Source organism: Stegostoma tigrinum, chromosome 7 (assembly GCF_030684315.1).
Source record: "Stegostoma tigrinum isolate sSteTig4 chromosome 7, sSteTig4.hap1, whole genome shotgun sequence".
In the NCBI taxonomy this organism is placed as follows: Eukaryota; Metazoa; Chordata; class Chondrichthyes; order Orectolobiformes; family Stegostomatidae; genus Stegostoma; species Stegostoma tigrinum.
In genome coordinates this window covers 26788944-26816243 of record NC_081360.1, presented here as the reverse complement: position 1 = coordinate 26816243, position 27300 = coordinate 26788944, and the positions used below count along the sequence as shown (strand labels likewise).

At 40.8% G+C, this 27300-nt stretch overlaps 1 protein-coding gene across 26 annotated transcripts in view; it reads left to right on the top strand.

The window, feature by feature from the left end:
* Positions 1 to 27300, top strand: part of LOC125454137 (microtubule-associated protein 2-like) — a 245952-nt gene that overhangs the window by 79967 nt on the left and 138685 nt on the right. For all 26 annotated transcript variants that reach the window (XM_048534559.2, XM_048534589.2, XM_048534586.2 and 23 more), the window contains one exon: positions 13921 to 13971. The gene's annotated coding sequence lies outside the window, so the exon portion shown is untranslated. The remainder of the gene's footprint in view (positions 1 to 13920; positions 13972 to 27300) is intronic.

Sequence of the window (27300 nt, the reverse complement as noted above, 5' to 3'; positions counted from 1 at the left end):
TGACTACTATTTTTCTCTGACGTCTGCCAGTTCTTTGCTCTGTCCACCTCCCGGGGATCACAGGCTGATATACTTCGCTGTTTCATTTTGTAATACACTCACTGAATCTTCCACAAGAAAAATCTACTTGACTGACAACTGTAACTGCCGAATTCAGGCAAAGAAAATCTCCAGTCAATAAAGGGCAAATTGAATACTTCAACCCTTAAGCCTGAGTTTGAGCTATTTTCTATTTCCACTACAAGCCTCCACAAGTTAAACTCCCATCTCTCTTTGTTTTCCCTTTTTGGGAATGTATTTTCTCTTCCCCCTCTCTGTTCTCATTCTTTCCTCTATCCATTTTTCCCATTGCTGGAATTCCAGATAATCCAAACTTTCGCTGTTGAAATTTTAATTGATGTGCCTCACCAACCACAGGTTCCTGACGCTTCAGTATCCATTTTACTCGTTTTCAGGTGGAACAAAAGCTCTTAAATGCTTAGCCATTTCTTTTACATCCTCCAAGGACAAGAGTTTTAGTCTTTTGTAACACTGGAATTAGAAGTAAAAGCATTGCTGATTGCACTTGCTGAATGGCCTGTGTAGAGAACAAGTTGTTTTAAATTTGAATAATTGAATGCAGTCAGAGATGCAGCTCAGAAATATTTGTGTATATTTTAGCCAATCTCTGTGCTAGTATGTTGTAAGATAATTCATCTTGAGTTACACGAATAGAAGAATGGTTTCTTGTTGAAGAATTGTTTCTATAACAGCAATGCATAGAGTATTGTTACATTTTAGTTTGTAGACCCAAAGACTGCTGCTCTCCTTTGGCATTGATAAATGGTTGGTTTCTTTACTTGTCTCACCTTATTGCAATAAATGGTCTCTTAAAGACTTAACAGCTAATAACTAATTTCTGCTTCAGTACTTTTACTTTTTAAATGTACCATTAATTTTTTGCATTTGTAAATAATGCAAGAAAAGATTAGCAAATTGGCTTACTTAAAGGCAATCGAAGTGTTGCAATGAATATGTAACTGAATATCCTAAGACATTAGTTCTGGTTGAGTTGGAGACAAAATTCTGTGCAGCAAGAGGTGACTGTGAACTGAAGTCACTTAAGTGAGGAGGTTTTTCTCCTTCTAAAATATAACCCAAACAAGACCTAGTCCGTTCAAGCAATGTGAACTGTAGCCCAAAAGTCAATTTATGCAACACCTCATGACTACCTTATCATTTGTATCAGATTTGCTGTGTTTGTGTAGAAGCATTGATTCAATTAGGAGTGCTGTTTCCTGGAGCTAAGTTAATTCGATTCCTGATGGAGTCCACCAGCCACCACACAATTCATCCACTCTTCTGCTTCCATGAATCAATTAAGTAATGACAATTATTACTTCGTGCCAGAATTTGGCTACTGAGTCAGTAGCGCATGTTGGAAATTTCTAGACTTGCTAGACCTGCCTGCATTTTAAAAAGCACCCTGGCATACGTGATTTTCACTTGAGATGGATGAGATTGGGAGGGTGCAAGATAGAGTCAGGCATGCCAACCCTGGAAGCAGAAGTAGGTAACCCCAGGAAGGGGTGTGCACTGGTTAGAATCCTGTCCTAGTTCTCTGGGACATTGTTCTAGTTGTTTAGAAATGGTCATAGTTGCTATCTGATGCCTTTAGTGTCCCTCAGCACCTCTATATCATAAAAATGGTACTCTAGTACTCTGTGTGAACTTAGATGCAAATCATGCACCCTTTTCCCACCCTGGCTTCTCAGACCCCTCAATCCACCCCTTATTCAAACGCAGACCTTAGGAATCATGTGGAGTTGGGGAAAAAAAAGACTTTCCATTATTCAATGTTACTTGAGTACACCTCTCAAAAAAAGTCTCATTTATAAAACCCATTCAAAAATTCTGACACTCCTAAAGTGAGTAATCTCTTATGAAAATGAACTTTCATTCAGAAATTACATCAGTGGTTTCTAATAGCCTCTTTAAGCTGTCAATCAGACTAAAATCAAAACTGGTTGCTGAGATTATTTTAATATCTGAATGATTAAAAGTAGTTTTTTTTAATTGATACTCAGCCAAGTGTTCATAATGTCTTCATGATAGTCCTCATAGTATGTCGACATAAAGCTCTTTTGAAACTGTTGAACAGGTGCTGCTTTTGGTTTCTGACCTATGACTGTAAATCAAACCATTCCAGAAGAGGTTTTAGTTTACACCTTTATTGACAGCTGCAACTTGTTTTTTTTAAACACTGAAAGAACTGACAATGAAAAGCAATTTCAGATCCTGACAGTTATACAGAGGCCATCAGGTGTATAAGCTTGTTAATATCGACCGTACTCTGTGGTCTAAAACTGTTGCAACTGCTACATTGTAATTTGTTTAAAATCAGCACTAAATTCAAATGGCTCTGTGATTCACATCCTTGTTGTTTTCCCTTGTTAACGAAAATTAGATAATGGGATAGGGAGGTCTAGCGCCCTGGATCCTGCATGCAACTTTTTTCAAGGCTTGCAAAGTCTTTCCAGTGAAAACCTGGCCTTCAGTATTGAAACAAAAATGCAAAATGAGCTTATAGAATAAGAAAAAAAAACCTTGAAGAAACTGTACTTTTTCAGTTTAAGCTTAAGATATATAAGTACTCACTGGAGTCTCATTTCGAAGGTGGCTAATGAATACAATGGCTTCAGACAGCTTAATTTGAGGGTGGCAAAATACATCACTCCTGGTGTAGCTTCTATCATCCTTATTGTATGATTATAAGAGTTTGATTGAGACATTCCTTGAGAATCTGAATCATTGCCATTCAGATGTATTGGGTGTTGAAGTTTGTCGTCGCTGTTGTCAATTTTAGGGAAATATGACTCATTGGTAATTACGTTGAGTCTTTTATGGGTCATTGGCCCAGATATTCTGGCCAGAGACCCATGCATGCAATGTAGCATGCTGGAACTTTGCCAAACCTCCATAAGAATTGTCTAGGAGGTTGAATTTTCTCATAGATAATTCCTTGCATTTGCAATGCTTAGCAGCTGTTTAAGTTGAGTTTGGAGGTTTCTGATCGAGTTGTGCAGGGAAAAATAAGAGGATTTATTAAAAGCTCTGATACCCTTCAGTAACTGTTGAACTGACTTGGCACTGAAACCCCTAACCACGTCTTGCTGAACCTCTTACTTTCCCAGACCCCTGAAAAACAGCCCCTGACCTGATTTCATTCACTGAACCTGACATCTGTCTTCACCTAACTTTGGTCTGACAACATTCCTCATGTACCTGATGTTCTGAGTTCAGCATTGTCTCAGTTTCACATTTTACTGTAAGTTGGCTTTTGTGCAACTACATACTGTTTGTAGTGAAAGTCAAAAAAGCAGAGCATTTTCCAGGAACTGAGATTCTGCATGGACAGTTTATTGCACTTTCTTATTTGCCTGGAGGTTATTATGTGAATCTGTCACTGAACAGTTCACTGGGTTAATTGGAGACCAGACAGAGCAGAGTAGTTTACATAGAGAAAATCATTGAACTAAAAAAGCAAGTCGCTATTGTGTATTTAAAAATATATGAACCCTTATTTGCGTTTATCCATGAACAACCATTGAAATAATTTGATCAAGACAAATGTAATCAAAAAGTGTTCTATTTGTGGAACAACCAGCACTTTCTGTGGCTTGGTGCTCAGATCTTGGAAAGAAATTATGTGCTCAGAGATAGGAAGAACTGCAGATGCTGGAGTCAGAAATAACAAAGCATAGAACAGTATTGAGCTGGATGAGCACAGCAGGTCAGGCAGCATCAGAGGAGCAGGAAAGTTGACGTTTTGGGTTGGGACCCTTCTTCAGAAAATGGGGAGAAGGGAGTTGGGAAGTAGAGGGGGAAGGTAGGTGGGATGGTGATAGGTGAAATCAGGTAGAGAGTAGTGCAGAGATAGTAGGAACTGCCAATGCTGGAGAATCTGAAATAAAAAGGTGTAGAACTGGATGAACACAGGCCAAGCAGCATCAGGGGAGCAGGAAGGCTGATGTTTAGGGTCTAGACCTTTCCTCTCTTCTGAAGGGGGGTCTGGACCTGAAACCATTGCTTTCCTGCTCCTCTGATGCTGCTTGACCTACTGTATTCATCTAGCTCTACACCTTGTTACCTCAGAGTATTGTAGATTGGTCAGTTGGATTGGTCAGTTGGATTGGTGGGATGGATAGGCAGGAGAGAAGATGGACAAGTTGTTTCGGGTCAAGGAGGTGGGGATGAGAGGGAGGGTTGGTCATGGGATGAGGCTGGGGGTGGGAAGATTTTAAAACTGGACGACAATTTACCCCCTCCAAGTGATCAAAAATGCCCTGAACCACATCTCTTGCATTTTCCACACTGCTTCTCTCAAACTCCCTCACCCAACAAAAATAAAGACTGAATCCCCTGGTCCCCTCATATCATCCCACCAACACCGCATCCAGTGTATTGTTCTCCGCCACCTACAATCCAACCCCGTGACCAGAGAGATATTTTCCTCCCCACCCCTATTTGCCTCTAGTTGGGACCATCTGCTCCACACCTCCCACTAACCCCACTACACCTGACACCTTTTTGCTGCAATCACTGGGAGTGCTACAACTGCCCCTATACCTTCCCCCCCCCCCCCCCACCTTCCCCCTCACCTCCATTTGATACCCAAAGCAAGCCTTTCATATCAGACAGGGGTTCACCTGTACATCTGCCAACTACAGTACCTGTTGCTCCTGATGTAGCCGCCTCTACATCAGTGAGACCATTTTGTAGAGCATCTGTGCTCTGTACATGACAAATGACAACTCCTTCTGATTGCCAACTATTTTAACTCCCCCCTCTCACTTCCTGGATGTCATGTCCATCGTGGGTTTCTCCAGTGCCACAACAGCACCACGTGCAAACTGGAGAAACAACACCCCGTGATCTGCCTCAGGAGCCTACAGCCCGATGGCCTAAACATAGAATTCATCAGTGTTAAAATTTCGCCAAACCCCCGCCTCATCCTATGTCCAACCCTGCCTGTCTCCCCAACCTCCTTGACCTGACACAACTTGTCCATCATCTCTTCCGCCTGTCCATCCCGCCCATCCCACTGACCAATCCCCACCACTTCACACCTGAATTTACCTATGCCACTTACCTTCTCAAACCCCAGCCCTCCTCTCTCTATTTATTTCCTAGTTCCCTTCCCCCGTCCCCGTCCCCATTTCTGAAGAATGGTCCTGACCTGAAATGTCAACTTTCCCGCTCCTCTGATGTTTCCTGGCCTGCAGAGCTGCTCCAATGCCATACTGTATTATAAACGAAGTTATGCAGGGTTGCACTTCACTTGATCAAACTGCTATGCTGTTGCCATATTGCTGAGTCATTCCTTGGGCTTGTTTAATCTCACACCTTACATCACCCTTCCTTAGTGACTAGCAAAGGTTCAGTAGCAAGACTCCAGTCTCATAACTGGCCTCATACAAAAGCAAAATGCTGCTGGTACCACAAATCTGAAATACAAACAGAAAATACTCGACATGTCAGGCAGCATCCATGGAGATAAGTAGTTAATGTTTCCAACTGCTGGCCCATCACAACTGATTTGTACATAACTGAAGCACTAGCACTCTTCCTTTTGGCAGTCAACTAGTTGCAATTAGCCAATCTGCACCACTGGATCATTTTAAGGTTGGCAAATGTAGAGCAAACAGTCGTCTCTCAGTGCTAATATATTACTGTCAGCAACATGCACTCTTATCTTTCATAGCAAACTTTATAGCAGCTTATCAAATGTCTTTTGGAAAACAAATAATCTTCGGGTTCCTCTTTATTTCTCTGCTCATTCTATCTTCAAATAACTTTGTCAAGTATAATTTTTCTTTCATGAAATGGTTGTACTTCATGTTTTTATTTCTAAATATGCTATCATCTCCTCATGAGTGAACTGCAGCAATTTGTCAATGGCAGATGTTAGGCTAACTGGTCTTTATGCCTTTCTTCTTTCTCACTCGAACATTGTGTACATTTTCAGACTTCCAATGTCATAGATAGAACATAGAACATAGAACATTACAGCACAGTACAGGCCCTTCGGCCCTTGATGTTGTGCCGACCTGTCATACCGATCTCAAGCCCATCTAACCTAGACTATTCCATGTACGTCCATATGCTTATCCAATGAAGACTTAAATGTATCTAAAGTTGGCGAATCTACTACCGTTGCAGGCAAAGCGTTCCATTCCCTTACTACTCTCTGAGTAAAGAAACTACCTCTGACGTCTGTCCTATATCTTTCACCCCTCAATTTAAAGCTATGCCCCCTCGTGCTCGCCGTCACCATCCTTGGAAAAAGGTTCTCCCTATCCACCCTATCTAACCCTCTGATTATTTTATATGTTTCAATTAAGTCACCTCTCAACCACCTCCTCTCTAATGAAAACAGCCTCAAGTCCCTCAGCCTTTCCTCGTAAGACCCCCCCCCCCTCCCCCCCCCCATACCAGGCAACATCCTAGTAAATCTCCTCTGCACCCTTTCCAAAGCTTCCACATCCTTCTTATAATGCGGTGACCAGAACAGTACACAGTACTCCAAGTGCGGCCGCACCAGAGTTTTGTACAGCTTCACCATAACCTCTTGGTTCCGGAACACACTCCCTCTATTAATAAAAGCTAAAACACTGTATGCCGCCTTAACAGCCCTGTCAACCTGGTTGGCAACTTTCAAGGATCTGTGTACATGGACACCGAGATCTCTCTGCTCATCTACACTGCTAAGAATCTTACCATTAGCCCTGTACTTTGTCTTCCGGTTACTCCTACCAAAGTGCATCACCTCACACTTGTCTGCATTAAACTCCATTTGCCACCTCTCAGCCCAGCTCTGCAGCTTATCTATGTCTCTCTGCAACCTACAGCGTCCTTCGTCACTATCCACAGCTCCACCGACCTTAGTGTCATCTGCAAATTTACTAACCCATCCTTCTGCGCCCTCAACCAGGTCATTTATAAAAATGACAAACAGCAGTGGGCCCAACACCGACCCTTGCGGTACACCACTAGTAACTGCTCTCCAGGATGAACATTTCCCATCAACTACCACCCTCTGTCTTCTTTCAGCAAGCCAATTTCCGATCCAAACTGCTATATCTCCCACAATGCCATTCCTCTGCATTTTGTACAATAGCCTATTGTAGGGAACCTTATCGAACGCCTTGCTGAAATCCATATATACCACATCAACCGGTTTACTCTCATCTACCTGTTTGGTCACCTTTGTGTCTACCTGTAAGACCCTTAAGTACAGACAAGCAGGACTTGTCATTTGCTTGATGCTTTTATGTGATTGTTTAAAGTTCTCTCCCCTATTATTGGAATATTTTGTCTTAAACATTGTAAACATAAAATATTTGACAACGCTCTCTGCTTTCCTTACTTCCTGTTATTAAATCCCAGTCTCATCACCTAAGGAACCAAAATTTACTTCAGCTAACCCCTTTCTTTCATACTTTTAGAAACTCCTTACTGCCTGTTTATGTATATACATTTCTTGCTAGATGGCTCTCATGTATTTTCTATCTTTTTTAGAAACCAGGTTTTATCTTTTGTTGCCATCCTGTGCTATGAGGAGCATGAATATGGCTGTGTTTTTATTTGTAGATGCTTGGTGATTTATCGAACTGGAGCTCCCTAAGGGGAGTGAAGTTGACATACCAAGAACTATGCCATTGAGGCAGCTTTGACTAACCAGGGAAGGCTGATCTTGGCCCAACATAAGATGTTTCAAAATGCTGCTGAATTCTTGGAATTAAAGTAATCAGTGGAGTGTCTTGCCGTATGCTGATCCGTTGTTGTGTACCAGAAATGTTGACTTAATATAAGCAGTTGCATTTATAAATTTATGCATTCAACCTTTGCATCTAACATAAGTTGGAAAATGAAAATATTAACATTCTGGTATTACCTTTTTTAATAAAGTACGATATAGGGTGTTTAATTTATAGGTACTTTAATATAGTTTATTTTTGAGTTGGATTTTTGATTTTGGCATTTCATGGTTAACTTGTAAGTATTTCTGTAGCCATGGTGATTTCTTTAAAAACAGTTCGATAGAGAACTTCACAGCTGATGAATTTTTGTCAACGTTGAAAGCATTCATGAATGAACAATATACATAGTATAAAGTTTTCTGTTTGAAGGTTCAAGATTTTTGTTTTTAAGTTGAGAGGGAAATATTTATAACGTAGATAGAAATCTTTCAGTCTTAGTTTGTGTTTGGGGCAGTTCTGTAGCATTTTGTGCTGAAGGGGCATTGGTTTAGCTCAGTTGGCTGGATGGTTGGTTTGCAATGCAGAGCTTAGGTTCAATTCCTGCACTGGCTGAAGTCACCATGAAAGATGCTCCTTCTGAACCTGTCCCCTCCCCTGGATGTGTGATGACTCCTGCTTAAACAGCAACCATTTGTGTCTGTTAAGTGAGAGAGCTCCCCCTATAGGTCTTACCAGACAATGGTAACTTTCCCTTGCGTTTCACTGAAGATACATGTGTAAAGCAGTTGCTACTGGAAGGGGAAAAGATTTGTAAAATGGTTATGTAAATAGTTCCCTAAAACAAGTAACGGAGATAATTATATCCAATCCTTCATAACCAGTGTATATGGGGTATAGGTGCTAATTATAACTTCACAATTCATATACAAAGGCGTCCCATCTGGATCCGGGAGTTTGTTTCACTGCTAATCGCTTATCCAACCAACAACACTGGAACACTCCCCAAAGAGCCGCAATAAATGTATTTACAATATGTAATTATACCCTTTGAGCATTATATTAGCACACTTAAATTCCATTTAGTTAACTTTTTTAAACAAATATGTAGGTTGAAATTGCCATTAATGCAGATGGGATGGTGGTAAAAAGGATAGATAAATGGAAGGTGAATGTTTCGATGGTAGATTTAAGCCCTAATTTTATGCCACTTAAATGCTGACTTGAAACATGATTTGGCTTGGGCCATATGATGTATATTTTACTAATTTGGAACGAATGTTTGACAATTTGTCGTCAGTTCGTGAGTCATTCAGCTTTTGGTCTTTTTTCATAATCATTGTGGTCAAAGACATTTTAGGAAGGGGAAAAATGACTGCATTAAGTATAGAACTGTCAACAGCAGGCAAATTTTATGATTTGAGTTTATCATTCATACCAAAAATATGGTAGATCAAAACACTTGATGGGAGTTTGAAAAGATGACCAGGGAGGTGATCAAAAATGTGTGGTTGCAGAGATACAACTGAAGAAGTTTCTGAAAATTGGGGATGGGTATGGCAATGCAGAATGCTTTGAGAAATCTATTTCAGAATTTAAGCGAGTGCTGAAGGAATGGTCTGCTGGCTGAAATAGAAAGGAAGGAAAGAATACTGGCGTTCTGGTGGATGGTGCTCCATTGCCGATACAAGTTTTCAGGAGCAGAGTGAGATGAGAAAACACAAGACTTAATGAAAGAAGACTGGGCGATAGTAATCTTGAGGGTGATAGATGCAGTGGACACAGTAAATGCCTAAACTTTGGGTAGTGGAATTCTGGAGTTATCAAATAATGGAGACTTGAAAGAAGTTAATCCTTGACATCAGATGTTTGAGGGTTTTGTGATGCGGCTGAAAAAAGATGGGTGTAAATATTTTTGGCAAAACACTTAAACACGTAATTTAAAGCTGAGCTGTACGTCAAATCGGCCACCAATTCAAGAAAGCAGGGAAAGGGGATAGACCCTTGGTGCCAGATTTTGCGCAATTGTGTCTCGCTGGTAAAGAGCGTGCAAAACATTTTTATCTCATTGACAGGGAGTGAACAGTTAGTTAGACAGCAGAAGCAGAGGGCCAGTGTGGCCTCCTACAAGATTTTAGCCAATCTTTGTTGGAACACTTTGTCAGGAAGAATCTTTGTCTGGGCACCACAGCCTCTTGTTTGAGGCTGCTTCTGGCTTTACTGTTTACACACAAATGTATGAACTAAACACATGCTGACCTACTCAGATGTTCAGCTTCTGATCCATCCTGCTATGGAAGGGCAATAAGTCAATTTAGATGACTTTCTCCTGTCATATTGTGAATTAGTAAGACTTTTCAAGCAGTGTTTGGACAGCTATCCCCCTGTCATAAAGATTAACCAGATATAGATTCATCCGATATAGATTGAAATTCACAGATCTTAGTTAACATAATGTCAGTAGTTTTTGTTTTGTGATAATCCCACGTGCAGCAGAATGGATGAGCAGACCGTGGGAGCCATTCAAGTGAGGGCAGTAAATGCGCATGCAGAGTTCGGAGGCTGTTGCTGTCCTGGAGCTAATGTTGGAGACACTTACTTGGGACTGGCAAAGAGCTTGTAGTGTGTTGGAAAGGATCCTTTTGTCATTTGGTATCCCATGTGGATACCAACGATACAGAGAGGACTAGGAAAGAGACTCGTTGCAGATTATGTGGAACTAATGGTTAATTTAAGAAAATAAAATATTAGAAGTAATAATTTTTTGATTGTTACATGTCCATGAGCAAATTGGCGTAGGGCAAAAAAAATTGTTTATGTATGTCTGAAAGAATCATGGGGAAGAAATAGATTCTTTTCATGGAGCATTTGCATTAGCACTGGACAAAGTGTCAGCTGGACTACTAGGACAGCCTCCACCTGAATTGGTAGAGAGGTCAATAAACTACAATACTAGGGTGAGGTATCATGTGAGGAGAGATGAGGTAAATTAAAGAGAGGGATAAAGCAGTAGAACAAGCTAGCACGAGAGCTAATGATAACCCGAATGTGGCAGGAACAGACTGAGTGTGTACACAAGTTAAAAGGGAAAGGGTACTTAAAACACTCACTTAGAAAAACGCATTGGAAAGAGTTTTACAAGACGCGGACATAGTGAGATATATCCGAGGGCCTTAAAACAGAGTGGTGGTGAAGAACGTAGGTGCATTGGTCATGGTCTTCTGGTCTCTGTGGATTGGGAAATCACTAATGCAGCACTTCTTTTTGGGAAAGGTGGGATACGGGAAGCTGGAACCTATAGGCCAGTTAGCCCTCCATCTGTGAGAGAAACTGCTGGAAAATTATTATGGAAATAACAGGATAATGGGATCAGGCAGCATCAACATAGTTTTATGAATGGGAGATCAACCTTGACTAATTTATTAGTTATCTTGAAATAATAAACACATTGGATAAGGGAACCTGAAATTTCCAGAAGATATCCTATGGAGTTCCGCATAGGTCACGATGTGTAGATGCATTACAGGGCCTATGTTTGGGGCCTCAACTAGTTACAATTGTAACAGTACATTGGATGAAAGGGCAAATAATGTGGTAGCTAAATTTGTTGCTAACATAGAGATAGTAAAATAAGTTGTGAATAGGCATGAAGAATCCATGAAGGAAAATATGTTGTGAATATTTGAGAATTTGTCAGATTGTAATGTGTGAAATGTGAAATTGTCCAGTTTGGCACGAGGAATAGAACAGTGTTAATTGAAGAAGAGCAAAACTGTACTATACAGAGGGATCTGGATGTTCTGGTACATGAATTGCAGCTATTAGTGTACAAATACAGTGAGTGATTAGGAAAAGAAATGAAATGCTTTTGCTTAGGGAATATTTTAAAAACAAAAGAGTGTTAATTGCTGTTGGGCCTTGAGACTGAATCAGAGGTGTGTGCAGTGTTGGCTACTTTACTTAAGGTCATTCATCTGTTAAGACCAGTTCAGAGAATGTTGCCTGGAACATTTTCAAGGATGGCAGATTATTTTACTGGGAAAGGTTCAGCACATTTGAATTAAATCCATTGATATCTAGAAAAGGAAGAAGTAACCTTTTTGAAGCGTACAAGATCCGGAGGGGACTTGACAGCGTAGCAGTACACCTTATGGGTGGCAGTAGTGCCAGGGGTTCACTGTTTGAAAATTAGGCATTTCCCATTTCAGACTGAGGTGAGAAGAATTTTATTCTGAGGATCATTGATCTGTGAAATTCTCTTCACCCAAGAGAGGTCTTTGAATATGTTCAAAGCCTAAGTTGGATGAATTTTTGATTGACAAAGAGTTGAGAGTTATGAGAGACAGACTGGAAAGTGCAATTACTACCACAATCAGAATTTATCAATCGATGGAGCAGACTTCAAGAGCAAAAATTACGTCTGCTTGTATGTTTTTGTGTGCCAAAACGGGCATTTGGCAGAACTCAGCTTATTTCTTTTACCAAATTTGAATACATTATTTTAAGGTGCTACCCTAACAAGATTATGGGAGAAGTCAGAAAATTGTTCTTGGAAGTGATGTAATATTTCTGAATGTGTGGAAATAATGCCCATTCAGAACACCATTTGTTCTTTCGCACAGTATCAAAATAGCTAATCAGTGACAAAAGAATCTGAATGCTGTGCTCAAATATTCTGATACAGATTTTTGTACTGTAATAATACAGTATCATGTAATTTCAAATTTCATATGTTCCTTACACTCAGTTTCCAAGTGCTGCAGGATAGATCTAACTGTTCTTCCCATTTCAAATTGATCTTTCTAATCAGTAAAATGAATTCAATGGGGAGAAGTATAGCCTTGGGAATTTCTGATGAACATATTGTTCCAATGTAAAGATTGCGCGTGAGAACCTGGGAATCTCTGACGTAATTGATTGAAGGAATTGAAGAGTCCGATGGGCAATTTCCCTATGCCTAGAAACCTCAAAGTATCCACTAACATCAGAGGCTCTACTACAGTTAATTAAGCAGTTATTCAGGAAAAGTTAGATAATTTAAAAACCTTGACTAACTCGTGAATGAATATTAAACTGGCTTAATTTAGCGTATGTCTGCGATTACACCTCTGCCCTCAGGACTTGACCCTTCCTTTACTGCCCCTGCTGGGACTGACCACACCACCACCTCAACAGACATTCCCAACACACCCCCTTTCCACCTGTCTGCTGGACCTGAAAAGTTCCAATTGCTGGGCATTTAGGGCATAGATGCATAAATAGTAGAAATGTTTATTTCAATTCTATAGATCAATCTATTTATTTTAAATAAAAATGTTCTAAGTCTGAAAATTCATGACCTACTTTGCTGGGTAGAAAAGCTTCATCGACTACAGCCATATTTAATCTTTAATCAAAACCATCCATTTGTGTCATTTCTTAGTAATATGCCAGATATGTAGCTAAGTAGCTGCTCAGCTGTTTGCAATTTCTGCATAGCAAGTCATCAAGTAATTTACGACTTCCTAAATGCCAGTCGAAGATATGATTATTTTCGTCTGAGTCTTCACATTATAATACTTATAATAAAAGTGTACAAAGTTTTCTTTTATTTGAAAGATCATCTATTGAGATCTGTAGGACAGTTGGGCCTTTGTCAGCCTGAATTTGCTGAGCTCGTTATTTCTTGGTTTCCTGGCATGGCATTGCAAAGGATTGGGGCTTTGATCCAAGGGCTGTGCTTCACTGGTTGCAATTAAAATCCTTGTTGGGGAGAATATGTTGCTAACTCCCAACATGCCCTTAAACAGATGAGAATGCAGCAGCATCCTTTCAAATTATCCTAGCTGTCTAACTGCTGATTCCTTTCACTTGCCATTGAACTTGGATTTTTCTGAGGCTGCAGAACTATCAACTCTACTGCAAGAGCAGTTTTCACTGGCAGTAACTTCTGATCCAACAGAGTCAATTGGATTTTCTTTTTTGTGTATGAAGGGCCTGAATCTGACCACGGTAGAATCATCATATAGTCATTTAAGAATAGAAATTACGCAATTCAGTGCATCAGCCTGTACGACTGTGTTGAAGTGACTATTTTTTGATTTAGAAAGATCAGTTAGAACGTTATTTGGAAAAACAGCTCCATGTATGATGTTGAATTATAATTTTGACTTGTGATTGACTGAAATTATTTATTTTTCAGGGTACGATTGATTTTTCTCAAATTAGAAAACGTGACTGATCTCCTTTAGAGGTATGCACTTCAATTCTGCTTAATGATAATGAAAAATAATTTCTACATCATTCACTACCACTTAAAACTGAAGTGTTATTTATTCATTTTGTATTTAACTGTGAACATATCTGATTGCATTTTCAAATCTGGCAGCCTATATTTTTTAAGATAAAGCAAAACTAATTGACATTATTTGGCAATTTCACGCATTTGCTGTCACTGCAAAACCAAACGGGATATTGTATGGTGAACTAAATACTGTGAGCAGACTGCGACGTGATATTTTTCCCCTATGTAAATATTTTAAACATCTTTCAAAACTGTAATGTTACCTCCATCATTCAGTGGAGAAATTAGATTGTGAAATTACTTTTTTCAATTTGCTTAATGCAATTTTGTGTCTGAAGTCTGAAACCATCAATTGTATTAGATTACTTGCGTCAGAAAGGTCTTGTTTTGCCTGAATGCACAACATTTTACTTCCCACTAATTTCCATGCATCAGTTGAAGCCTCTTGCAAGTTCTTTTCTGTAATTTCTATAAATAACTCCTGATTTTTTACTTGTTTGTGCTGAATTCTAATGGTTGTATATTTTTCCAGTTTCATCCCTGAATGTTTTTGTTATGGCTTTTGATCTATTTAGCTCCACCCACTCAAAGTATCCTCTTACTTTTCCAAAACAATTGTTACGCTGATTTGCAGCATTACTCGTTTAAGTGAGAGCAAAATTAAGTTGTGATCTTGATATTTGACACTGGCAGCATTCACTAGCTAGATTTTAGAAGATTACAATGTTTATGAGGAGAAGGATAACTTGAAACTCTACCATTTGATCAATCAGCGTATTTAGAAGGGGCCAGAAAAGTAGAGATTGGAAATAAAATTTTGTACGAATAGATTCCACTGCATGTCATAAAGTGTAGACTTAAACTTTTGTCATACTCTGAACAAAACACTGAAAGAACTGTGGACACTGGAAATTGAAGGACAACCTCAGCAGACCTGGCAGCATCTCTAGAGAGAAATCAGTGTTAACATTTTGAGGTTTAGTGACCCTTCTCCAGAGCAGCTCATAGGATCATAGAATCCCTTACAGTGTGAAAGCAGGCCATTTAGCCCATCAAGTACACACCTACTCTCCAAAGAGCATCCCACTAGACCCACCCTCGTACCATGTCCGTATAACCCTACATTTCCCATGGCTAATCCACCAAGTCTGTGTTTCCCTGGACACAATGGGCAATTTAGCATGGCCAAACTACTTAACCTGCACATCTTTGGACTGTGGGAGGAAACCTCAAGACATGGGGTGAAAGTGCACACTCCACACAGAGACAGTTGTTTGAGAATGAAATCAAACCTGGGTCCCGGGTGCTGTGGGGCACTAACCACTGAGTCACTATTCTGCCCTAAACCCTGAAGAAAGGGTTGAAGAACAAATGAAAAGGTTTGTGACAGGGTGAATATGAGAGGATTTTGAAATGTGGTACGCAAAGTCAGCGATTGCCATCCAACTCACTGACAAAGACAGCAGCATTGATAGCTGGTACTTGACCTCTACGTTTTACAGAGGCAAAATACCAACTCTACGCTTCTGCTTACCTTTTGCTGAGCCGTGACCCCACGACTGAATATCAAGTCATTGCTTTCAATAGAGACATGGAGTACGTATCTTCTGGTGAACTTTCTTTCACTATCTCCAATATCATAGCTCCTAATTCCTATATGGCTCATGTCTACCCTGTTCCCAAGATCTATAATCAAGACTGTCTTAGTCAACCTATTGTTTTAGTCTATTTCTGCCCTGCTATTTCTTCCTGTCTTGACTCCATTTATTTCTTCACTTGTACAGACTGTTCCTCCACAACTCTTCTGATGCCTTATGTCATTTCAACTGTTTTCTAATCTCTTGGTACTAACCACAACCCCTTCAGTATTGATACCTAATCTGTCAATGCCTGCAACCCCACCAGGACAATCTGTGCTGCTTCTTTGAGCATAGGCCCAATCAGACCTCGTCCCACTACCATCTTCCTTTTACTTGCCTCCGTTTGTCCCTGCTCTGAGTAACAACTCCGTCAATTCCATTCGCTTCCTCCAAATACAATACCGGTACAGGTGCCGGTAGCAGCTGTTTTATGGCATATGCAGAACATCCGTTATTTCAGCCTTATTCTGGTACCCTCCTGCACCTCCCTTTCTGGCATATTGATAACTTTGTTAGTACTGCCTTCAATCAAACTGTGAACAAAACATTTTGGTGACTTTACTTCCAAATATGTTCCCTTCCCTTCCTCAATTTTTCTGTCATCATTTTTGGAGAGAGCTATCTAATAGAGTTCACTGCAAACCCATACATTTCTACTGTTATCTAAACAACAATCCCTCGTAATTAGCATCCCATAAGGACCCCATTCCCATCGTGTTCATCTTTCCTAGATCAGTTCTGATGATGCATGCTTCTAGACTAGTGCATTGATGCTTTTTTTTTTCTTTTACTGACAATTTCCATTCAGGGTGGTGGACAGGGCCAACAATACGTATGAGCCTGGCTGAGAGCCCAAAAATTCATTGGCCTCTTGGAAACATACAGCCCCTGCTTGATTGACAGCTCTGATCTCTGATATCTACTATCAATTTCAAAATGTTTTTTACACGAAGTTTAATGTTCTTGGAAGTTCAGCTATTGAAACCTCAATGTCTTTGAATAATTGACACTCCTGGGTTATAGTTAAACGTTTCTTTTGAACATAATGGCAAGTTATCAATAAATGACTGACTGTGTGTTTTATTGTACACAACCAACTACCACAATATAGATTTTTCTTTGATACTGTGTGAAGATGAATGGTCATGGAAGTACCGTAGTGGAGCATGAAGCCATGAGTAAGTAGGTGGGTGGTGAAACATAGTTGGCATTTGGTGGTTGAAGAGTCACCATTTGGCATGGGGAGCGGGAGAAAGCATGAGGAAGACCTTTTTGAAATTACCTTTTTCTGGAGGTTCCCTCATGTAGACCAGAGGTTACTGAACTTCTGAGGTGCTGAGACCTATGACTCTTTAAATCTGGCTGGATTCCACAAAAATTGAGGAAGTGGGGGACCATGTCCAGTGCTGCAATGGAACTGGCCTTGTCCAGCATTAAGGGTGTGAGAGCTTGTGACTTCGTAGTAGTGCTATTGGTGGTGAAAATTGGAAAATCTAGGAATGGGGTCAGGAACTCTGGAAATTGGACTCTCCCGCCATTTTTAGATCATTTACAAGTCATCCTTACTCAGCACATCCAGTCCTTGATCCTTGTAGGTTAATTTGGCAAAATAATACCTGCAAGAATGTACGTGTTCTGATATTTTTTTAATCGAGAAAGGGAAGGGACTGTTTGTTAACCTCTGTGAAAAATTCCAGATATCAACCCTTTAGTTCTGTGATGGTGACTTTATTTTTACTCAAGAAAATAATTTAAGAACAGAAGACTAAAACTGAAATGTGAGCCTCTGTGCATCTCTCTTGCAACTAATCAATAAGTTTTTTAAAGATTTCTCATTAGCTTATAAAACAGAGCACAGTGCTGAACAAAATTATTTATCTAGTCCCATCAAAGTTCTATGACATTGATCTGGGATGATTTTTTCATGGATGAGTGCTGAAGTTTGTTGAATTGGTTTTAATTATAAATGTGGCTATCTCATATGTTGGTAATATTACAATAAGTGGCATTCTTTCCCTTGTTTTGATGGCCTGTAGGAAGTTGATGCTCGTAATTTTATCTAGATGTCTAAACTCCCTGGAGGTCATACAGGAAACATACAACAACATTACTGAATGTAGTGGCTTCCTGTCTAATAATGCTTGTTTCTTTCTTTGAATTCTGACATTTGATAGTGTTTTGTTGATATCTGGCTGCATGTAAACTCTAGGCAACGGTAAGCACTGCCACTTTCACTAAATTTGTACTTAAGAGAATAAAAATAGTCAAATGCCAGTCCACCATTTAGTTGTAAAAATTTAAAAATTATTCACAAGTGGAATTTCATGGCCTGAATTCACCAAAAGGCTAACCTTTAATATCTGTGTATCATCATATTAACATATTCATTGCTGAGTGTCCCTGTATATACGAATACTATCTAATTTTCAATATATATGATCTGATATTGGATAAATATTCCCCTCTGCAATTCAAGGACAGTGGCAACTTTTAATTTTGATGTGCCTGACATGAAGGGCACATGAAGTGGAGCTGGTAAAATTTAGCACTTCAAATTGGTGCTCAGCAGCCAAGGCACTTCTTTCTTCAACACTACTGTAGCAGTGAATTATGGAAAAATCGTAAATGTTTCTGCCGTGTCCCTTTTTCTTCCTCTAGATTATGAGCCCGTTAGAAATGAGTTAGACTTCGTTTTAACCTTGATACTATTTCGAATTGAGTTCGGATACAATCCTGTGTATGTGAAATGCCCTCTGTTACCACAGCCAAAAGTTGGCTTTGTGTATTTGCAAACTGTTCCATTATGGGATGGGAGAACTTTAATGTAAAATCTACACTTCCGAGTATTTCGGGAAGAGTTCATGGGAAATTTGGTTGACCTTGATTGTAAAGCCTCCCTAGTCTACCAGGCAAGTTATTCACAGTAACTTCCCTGCTGTTTTAGCTGAAAAGAACTAACTTGCAAAAACTAAGAAGTGAACTGGATTTGTCGGAGTTGGTGCTATACTAAGTGGTATCTTTACTGACTAAATCATTGTGCAGCTCATATTTTATAATATCTTCTGTGATCTATGTTTAATCAGGCATGTTGTTACATTTCTGCAATGCAATTTTTGGATGCTGTGGAAGCGCTGTGTTGCATTAAGCATTATTCTTTAAAGACATTGTTTCCTGTCATCTTTTAGTTTAAACTGCATGTTGTGCCACGGTGTATATGATACACTGCTGCAGAGCTGCATGAGAAACTTAATATGATGGATCTCCAGGTCCTTGCAATGAAACTGCCCATCTTTTGACAGCTGATTTAAAAGTGTCATTTCAAATTAGCTTAATTATATTATTATTCATTTCAGGGGCAAAATTGGCTGGCTAAATTTAGCACAAGCTTTTCAAATTAAATAGCTTTCAAGGTGATCATTCATTCATAAAGTTTCAAAAGCAATACTGAGAAAAGGGATTACGATGTGCCCCATTAAAGTACATTTTGTGCCTAAATCAAAATGAATCAGTTGCATTGTTACACTCGAACTGATGAAATAACTGAAAAGAAGTGATTGTTAAAATGCAAGATGCCTTTTCTAGTGTGAGGTTAAATATGCTTTTCAGATTTTGCTGACTCAACCCCGTTGGTTTTGTAAGGCTTTACCACTTGACAAATGTTGAGTGCTTGACTTGGTTCAAACAGAGGTTTTGTTTTGTTTGCTGAGAAAATGCATTTGAGTTCCTGGGAACCGATATGCTGGATCCTGGCCTTGGCTCTAAGAATACAGCTTTGGGGTGGAATCAAGGATAAAGAAAAACAGCCTAACATAACGGTGAGGTAGAAAGGCTGAGATGGAACATTCTGAATGTTTCTGTTCCCTAAGTTTCCTTAGGAATTTCTGTCCAGCCAGCAGAGAAGCACCTGGTCATCACTGGCAACAATCTTCAAGCATTGAACGTGTGCGCTAAAATGAGGGCCTAAGTTAGGGTCCTGATCTCAATTCCCTGAATAGTTAGCTGTACATATTAATTTTCAAAGCATCCTATTTGTAGTAGCGGCTGGGGGGGGAATACCTAAACTGTTCTCGGAGGACTACAAATACCTGCCCCAACCTCCAGCAAGAGTCTGCAAATTGATTTTCTGACCTTATGTCAGTGGGTGGTGACCTAAATGTGGTTCTGATGCACCAGCTGTTGACATCTGCCGTGGGCAAAATAATTAAAGAAATTGCCTTTGATTTCCTACTGATAAGGTTATCAACAGATAATTCTGGGCTACGTGACGTGAGGTAGAATATCCTTTTTGCCTCAACTGCCCCCTGCAGATACAAAACCAAGTAGTTTGAAATGAGTTTTGCTGCAGTCCTGTTTGTTAACAAAAGAAAAATAACTACCATATTAAATTTCAGGCCCAGATCTTCCGATGAGAATACAGTTGTTACAGCGGCATAGACTGGAGTTACACGTTGTGATCATGTGGAAATTCCAATGTAACTGACTCTGTGGGAAATGCCTGGGAAATTGAAACATCCAACGGACAATTACCCAGCATCTATAACCATCTAAGAACAGTCAAATCCGAGCTAGAGTCAAAACACTTCAGAGATTTCTGGCTCATCTGGTTGAAAGTTAGAGAAATTAAAATCTTCTCTAACTCCTAGTTAACAATAAAACCGAAACCCTCACCCCTAGCTTCGTGAATGAGTCCAAGTCTTCTCATCTACTGGTACTTTAACCAAAACTAACTCTTTCCCGATCTTCAACCTCCCCCAACCCTGATCTCCTCTTCTAGATCCAACACCACCCAGCTCCCTGTGATACCTCATCCAGGTAGTACATACAGGCCCTGACTCGATCTGCACGTTTAGCTGCTAAAGTGGCTTACAGACCTTTGAAACACAAAATACAGTGTATACCTCTGAAAAAGAGAGCGTGGTTTTAGCATCAGTCATTTCCATTGCTTCCTTCGTGGACCCTTGGGTTTGAAGATGCCACTTCAGCCAGGAGCTTTCCCAGCTAAAAACCTTGCCAAAAAATAAATTCCGCAAAAGGCCGTTTTCAATGACCTTTAGTCTGATCTGTCGAAAATAAAGATCGTGATCCAGATTGGAAAATTCCAGCCTTAGTTGCAGTTTGAGTAGTAGAACTGAGCTGAGAAAGAAATGTAATCAAAGTTTTTATTGCTGTTAATTCAAGTGTAAACCATTTGTGAGGTCATAAGACCATAAAACATAGGAGTGGAAGTAAGACCATTCGGCCCATCAAGTCCACCCAGCCATTTAAATGATGGCTGATGGGCATTTCAACACCACTTCCCTGCACTCTCCCCATAGCACTTGATTCCTTTTGAGATCAAGAATTTGTCGATCTCTGCCTTGAAGGCACCCAACGTCCCGGCCTCCACTGCACTCTGCGTCAATGAATTCCACAAGCCCACCACACTCTGGCTGAAGAAATGTCGTCTCATTTCAGTTTTAAATTTACCCCCTCTAATTTTAAGGCTGTGCCACGGAAGAAAAAGTGGTGAAGAAGCAACAATTCTGTCTCTTTTAAAGCAAATAGTACTCAGAATAAACTTCTGTAAACCATCATTTGTGAGACTGGCTAACTCTTGCTGTAAATCTTAAATTCAAATTTATATCTCATGAATATCCTCAACACTCTTTTTTCAAATACTTGCCGAGATTCCTTTTTACAACCAATACTTTCTATCTGCAGTAATCTTACGACTCTATTCTTAACTGATGACAAAATCTGTAATTTGTATAGTACAACCTCCAGGATATTTCTGCAAAGGAGATGAGCAAACTTTTCCTTGACTGTGGAAGGATTTAATTTAGTTTAGTTTACTAGCCCTTCCTCAGTGTCTTGCATTGGAGTCAGAAGGATGTGAAGACAAGCCAAAATGCAAAGACTGTAATGTCTAATCTAGGCTGGAACATGCAGGTTCTAGTGTTCTGGCATCTCATGAGTTGCGCCATAGAGAGGAATTTAAGCTAAAAATAAAGGGGGAAACATACTGGACAGGGATTACTTACTGTCAAAAAGGAAAAGGATATGACTGCACTGCAGGACAGTTATTAGGGTAACGAAACTGAGTATGGGGCAGGAAGTGACAGTGTATAGACATTAAAAGAAAACAAATGAAAACGGAAGAAAAAGTGGTGAAGAAGCAACAATTCTGTCTCTTTTAAAGCATATAGTACTCAAAATACAATAAGTGAATTCATGGCTTTATGGAGATTACTGGTATAGTGTAGCCATTATAGAGACGTGCTTACAAGGAGGACAAAACCAGGAATAATTATTCAGTGTTATGACTTCAGAAGGGTAGTGGGGTAGCTTTGTTAATCCAAGATGGGATAAATATGATACACAAAATGATCTTGGATTAAATAGGAAAGATCTGTGTCCACAGATGTAAAACAAAAGTTGAGAAGACACTGGTGGCGTACATTTCCAGGTTCCCTAACAACAGCAATACTGTTTAGAGAACACTTCAGGACACAATGATGGTATTGGAAAAAATGTATTTTAATCATGGGTGATTTAATTATCTTGTTGATTGGGAAAATCAGATTGAAAAGTAGTTACAGGGAAGAAGACAGAGTGCATTTGGGATGTTGTGGATCCAAACAGAGATCAGGTTACTTTGGATCTGGTCATATGGCAGGTTTGATAAATAAAGTCAGAGTAGATGACATGGTGGAATTTAGCATTTAATTTGAGAGAAAATGTGTTTGGAGATAACTCTGTTAAACTTACATAAATGTAATTACCAAGGAATAAGGAGAGAGTTAGCGGGGGTAGATTAGGAAATATGTTTAATGGAAAAAATGGTGATTGAGCAATGGCAGACGTTTAAGAAAATAGTTTCTGACTTAGAGCAAATATATATCCCAGTGAGGAAGAAGGATACTAAGGAGGGGATAAGGCAACCATGGCAAACTGAAGAAATTAAAGACAGCATCAGATGAATAAGAAAATGATAGTGTGGCAAAGATTAGTGGTAAACTTAGATGATTGGGAAACTTTTAAAATCCAAAAAAAAAGATCAAATGAAACAAGACAGAAAATAAACTGAGTGTAAACTCGCAAGTAATATAAAAATGTCAATAAGTACTTCTTTAAACATGAAAAGGAAGCAAGACGTGGAAGTGAACATAGACTATCAAATTAAAAATAGGAAACTGGGAAATGGAGAAGCTGAATAAATACTATGTATTAGCCATCGTGGTAGAGGTTTCTAGTGACATTACAAAAATACCAAATCATGGGACAAAATGTGGGGACGAAATAAATGGAACAACAATTGCTTGCGAGAAAGCTCTCGTGAAATTAATGGGGCTAACAATCCAAAGTCTCTTGTACCTAATTGGTTGCATTGTAGTCTATTAAGGGAAATGGTTGCAGTAGTAGTTATCTTCCAAAAATTCTTGGATTCTAGAAAAGCCCTTGAGGATGTTACATTATACTTCAAAAGCGGAAGTAGATGCAAAAAAAGGTACCTACTGGTCAGTTGGCTCAGCATTTTCTCAATGACAAATATTAGGGTATGTTATAGAGGCTGGAACAGTAGAGCCTTTAGAACTGCATAATGCAATCATGCAGATGGCTCCAAGGTGGAAACCATGCCTGATGAATTTAGAGAAGTTTGTATATGACTCAAAAATAGAGCAGAAGATGAGTGGTGAGGACGACAGAGTCTGCAAAGGGGTAAGGATAGGTTCGTGAGTTGTAAAAACTTGGCAGATGGAATATAATTTGGAAAAATATGGAATATTCTTGAAGAGGTAAATCTAATTTAAATGGTCAAAGACTGTGGAAAACTGCAGCACAGAGGGATTTTGGAGTCTTTGTAACTGTAACTGAATCGAGAAAAGCCTGTGTACAAGATAAGTAGGTAATAGGGAAAGCAAATTGAAATAAACGCCAGCTTTCAAAGGGAATGGATTGTGAAAATAGGGAAGCCTTACTCAAACAATACATGGCACTAGATATATCAGGCCTGGAACACTGAGCAACTTTGGTCCCCTCACCTAAGAAAGATATCCTGCCATTGGACTCTATAGAAGGCTAACGAGGTTGTTCCTGGCCACGGAGGAATTTTCTTATAAGGAAATATTAAGTAGTTTAGGGCTGTACTCATTGAAAATTAAAAGAATGAGCTACAAGCTTATTGTGATGTACACAATTCTTAGGGGTCTCGACAGGATAGATGTGGAAAGATTGTTTTCCCTTGTCGGAGAATAGAGGAGGAATTTCTTAGCAGGGCAGTGAATTTACAGAATTCTTTACCTCAGAAGGCTGTAGAAGTGGGGTCAGTATCACTACTGGGGAGGCGATGGCCTCATGTTTTTATCACCGGACTGTTAATGCAGGGACCCAGATAATGTTCTGGAGTTGTTCCCCAACCCCGCACGGCCCGTTTCTATCTCCTTCCCAAAATCCACAAACCTGCCTGCCCTGGTCGACCCATTGTCTCAGCCTGCTCCTGCCCCTCCGAACTCATCTCCACCTATCTGGACTCCATTTACTCCCCTTTGGTCCAGGAACTGTCCACCTACGTCTGTGACACCACCCATGCCCTCCACCTCCTCCAGGACTTCCAATTCCCTGGCCCCCAACACCTCATTTTCACTATGGACGTCCAGTCCCTATACACCTGCATTCTGCATGCAGATGGCCTCGAGGCCCTCCGCTTCTTCCTGTCCCGCAGGCCCGACCAGTCCCCCCCCACCGACACCCTCATCCGCCTAGCCAAACTCGTCCTCACCCTCAACAACTTTTCTTTCGATTCCTCCCACTTCCGACAGACGAAGGGGGTGGCCATAGGCACCCACATGGGCCCCAGCTATGCCTGCCTCTTTGTAGGTTACGTGGAACAGTCCCTCTTCCGCACGTACACAGGCCCCAAACCCCACCTCTTCCTCCGTTACATTGATGACTGTATTGGCGCCGCCTCTTGCTCCCCAGAGGAGGTTGAACAGTTCATCCACTTCACCAACACCTTCGACCCCAACCTTCAGTTCACCTGGGCCATCTCCAGCACATCCCTCACCTTCCTGGATCTCTCAGTCTCCATCGTAGCCAACCAGCTTGCAACTGATGTCCATTTCAAGCCCACCGACTCCCACAGCTACCAAGAATACACCACCTCCCACCCACCCTCCTGCAAAAATTCCATCCCCTATTCCCAATTCCTCCGCCTCCGCCGCATCTGCTCCCACGATGAGGCATTCCACTCCCGCACATCCCAGATGTCCAAGTTCTTCAAGGACCGCAACTTTCCCCCCACAGTGGTCGAAGAACGCCCTTGACCGCGTCTCCCGCATTTCCCGCAACACATCCCTCTCACCCCGCCCCCGCCACAACCACCCAAAGGGATCCCCCTCGTTCTCACACACCACCCCATCAACCTCCGGATACAACGCATCATCCTCCGACACTTCCGCCATCTACAATCCGACCCCACCACCCAAGACATTTTCCCATCCCCACCCCTGTCTGCTTTCCAGAGAGATCACTCTCTCCGTGACTCCCCTGTTCGCGCCACACTGCCTTCCAACCCCACCACACCTGGCACCTTCCCCTGCAACCGCAGGAAGTGCTACACTTGCCCACACACCACCTCCCTCACCCCTATCCCAGGCCCCAAGAGGACTTTCCATATTAAGCAGAGGTTCACCTGCACATCTGCCAATGTGGTATACTGCATCCACTGTACCCGGTGTGGCTACCTCTACATTGGGGAAACGAAGCGGAGGCTTGGGGATCGCTTTGCAGAACACCTCCGCTCGGTTCACAATAAACAACTGCACTTCCCAGTCGCAAACCATTTCCACTCCCCCTCCCATTCTTTAGATGACATGTCCATCATGGGCATCCTGCAGTGCCACAATGATGCCACCCGAAGGTTGCAGGAACAGCAACTCATTCCGCTTGGGAACCCTGCAGCCCAATGGTATCAATGTGGACTTCACCAGCTTCAAAATCTCCCCTTCCCCCACCGCATCCCAAAACCAGCCCAGTTCGTCCCCTCCCCCCACTGCACCACACAACCAGCCCAGCTCTTCCCCTCCACCCACTGCATCCCAAAACCAGTCCAACCTGTCTCTGCCTCCCTAACCTGTTCTTCCTCTCACCCATCCCTTCCTCCCACCCCAAGCCGCACCTCCATCTCCTACCTACTAACCTCATCCCACCTCCTTGACCTGTCCGTCTTCCCTGGACTGACCTATCCCCTCCCTACCTCCCCACCTATCTTCTTTTCTCTCCATCTTCGGTCCGCCTCCCCCTCTCTCCCTATTTATTCCAGAACCCTCACCCCATCCCCCTCTCTGCTGAAGGGTCTAGGCCCAAAATGTCAGCTTTTGTGCTCCTGAGATGCTGCTGGGCCCGCTGTGTTCATCCAGCCTCACATTTTATTATCTAATGTTCTGGGGACCTGGGTTCGAATCCTGCCATGGCAGATGGTGGAAATTTGAATTCAATAAAATATCTGGAATTAAGAATCTAATGATGACCATGAATCCATTGCCGATTTGTCAGGAAAAACTCATCTGGTTCTTGAATGTCCTTTAGGGAAGGAAACTGCCATCCCTACGTGGTCTGGTTGACATGTGACTCCAAACCCACAGCAATGTGGTTGACTCTCAACTGTCCTCTAGGCAATTATGGAAAGACAATAAATGCTGTCTAACCAGCGACTCCCTCATCCCATGAATGAATAAATAAATTAAATGCCGACAGATTTCCAATCTGTAAGGGAATGAAGGGTTACAGAGAAAAGACAAAAAAGCCAGTTCATTGACTATCAGATCAGCTATGATTTTATTGAATGGTGCAGCAGATTCAATGGGCCAAGTGTCCTCCTTCTGCTTTGAGTTATGGTGTGCACTGTACTACTGAAAGCCTACTGTACTAAAAGCCTGCTGTACTGTTATAAATTTTAGTTTCTGAATGCAACTTTAGACCAGTATTTCCCTTCTGTGATAAATTTAATAGATGTTGTAGTTCCATTTGAAGAGCAAGAGAATTTTCTAGCTGCCCGAGACAACAGTTGGCTCTCCACAACAGTCTTTTTAAAAAAAATATAAGCTAGGCATGTGTCTAATTGCTGCTTAGGGACTTTGGTCTTTTAAATTGGCTGTTTTAAACATTTGCAGTGCTCTATCATGAACTTATCTCCTAAGCTACTTATCCGCTCTTCATTTGAGGGACACAGTTTTCATTCCATGATTAAAAATACAGTTATGGTGAATTCCTCTATAAAGCAACATGACTCAATACTGGCCAACTTTAAACATATATTTATGCTTCTCCTTTTATCATTTTAAATGAAGAAAGGCATCATATTAACTTGTTGGAGGACAAGCCTAAAAGTAATTGGAGAGGCTGTAGATGGCTGCATGCAACCTACAGAGAAGATTTGGAGGCCCTGATGATGAAGATTCTAAAACATACCGATGAAATGGGTAAAATTTTTTTTGCACAATTACGTGTTAAAATGAGCAGACAAATCTCAAGACAATCTCCAGGCCCGTGGACCAAGTGGAGGAGAACATGTTATTGAATTGTAGGTCTTGATGAGGGGATGTTGCAAGTTAGCAGATGCCAAATTCTAACCCTGGCTGCTCTTTTTTTTTCACCTTGT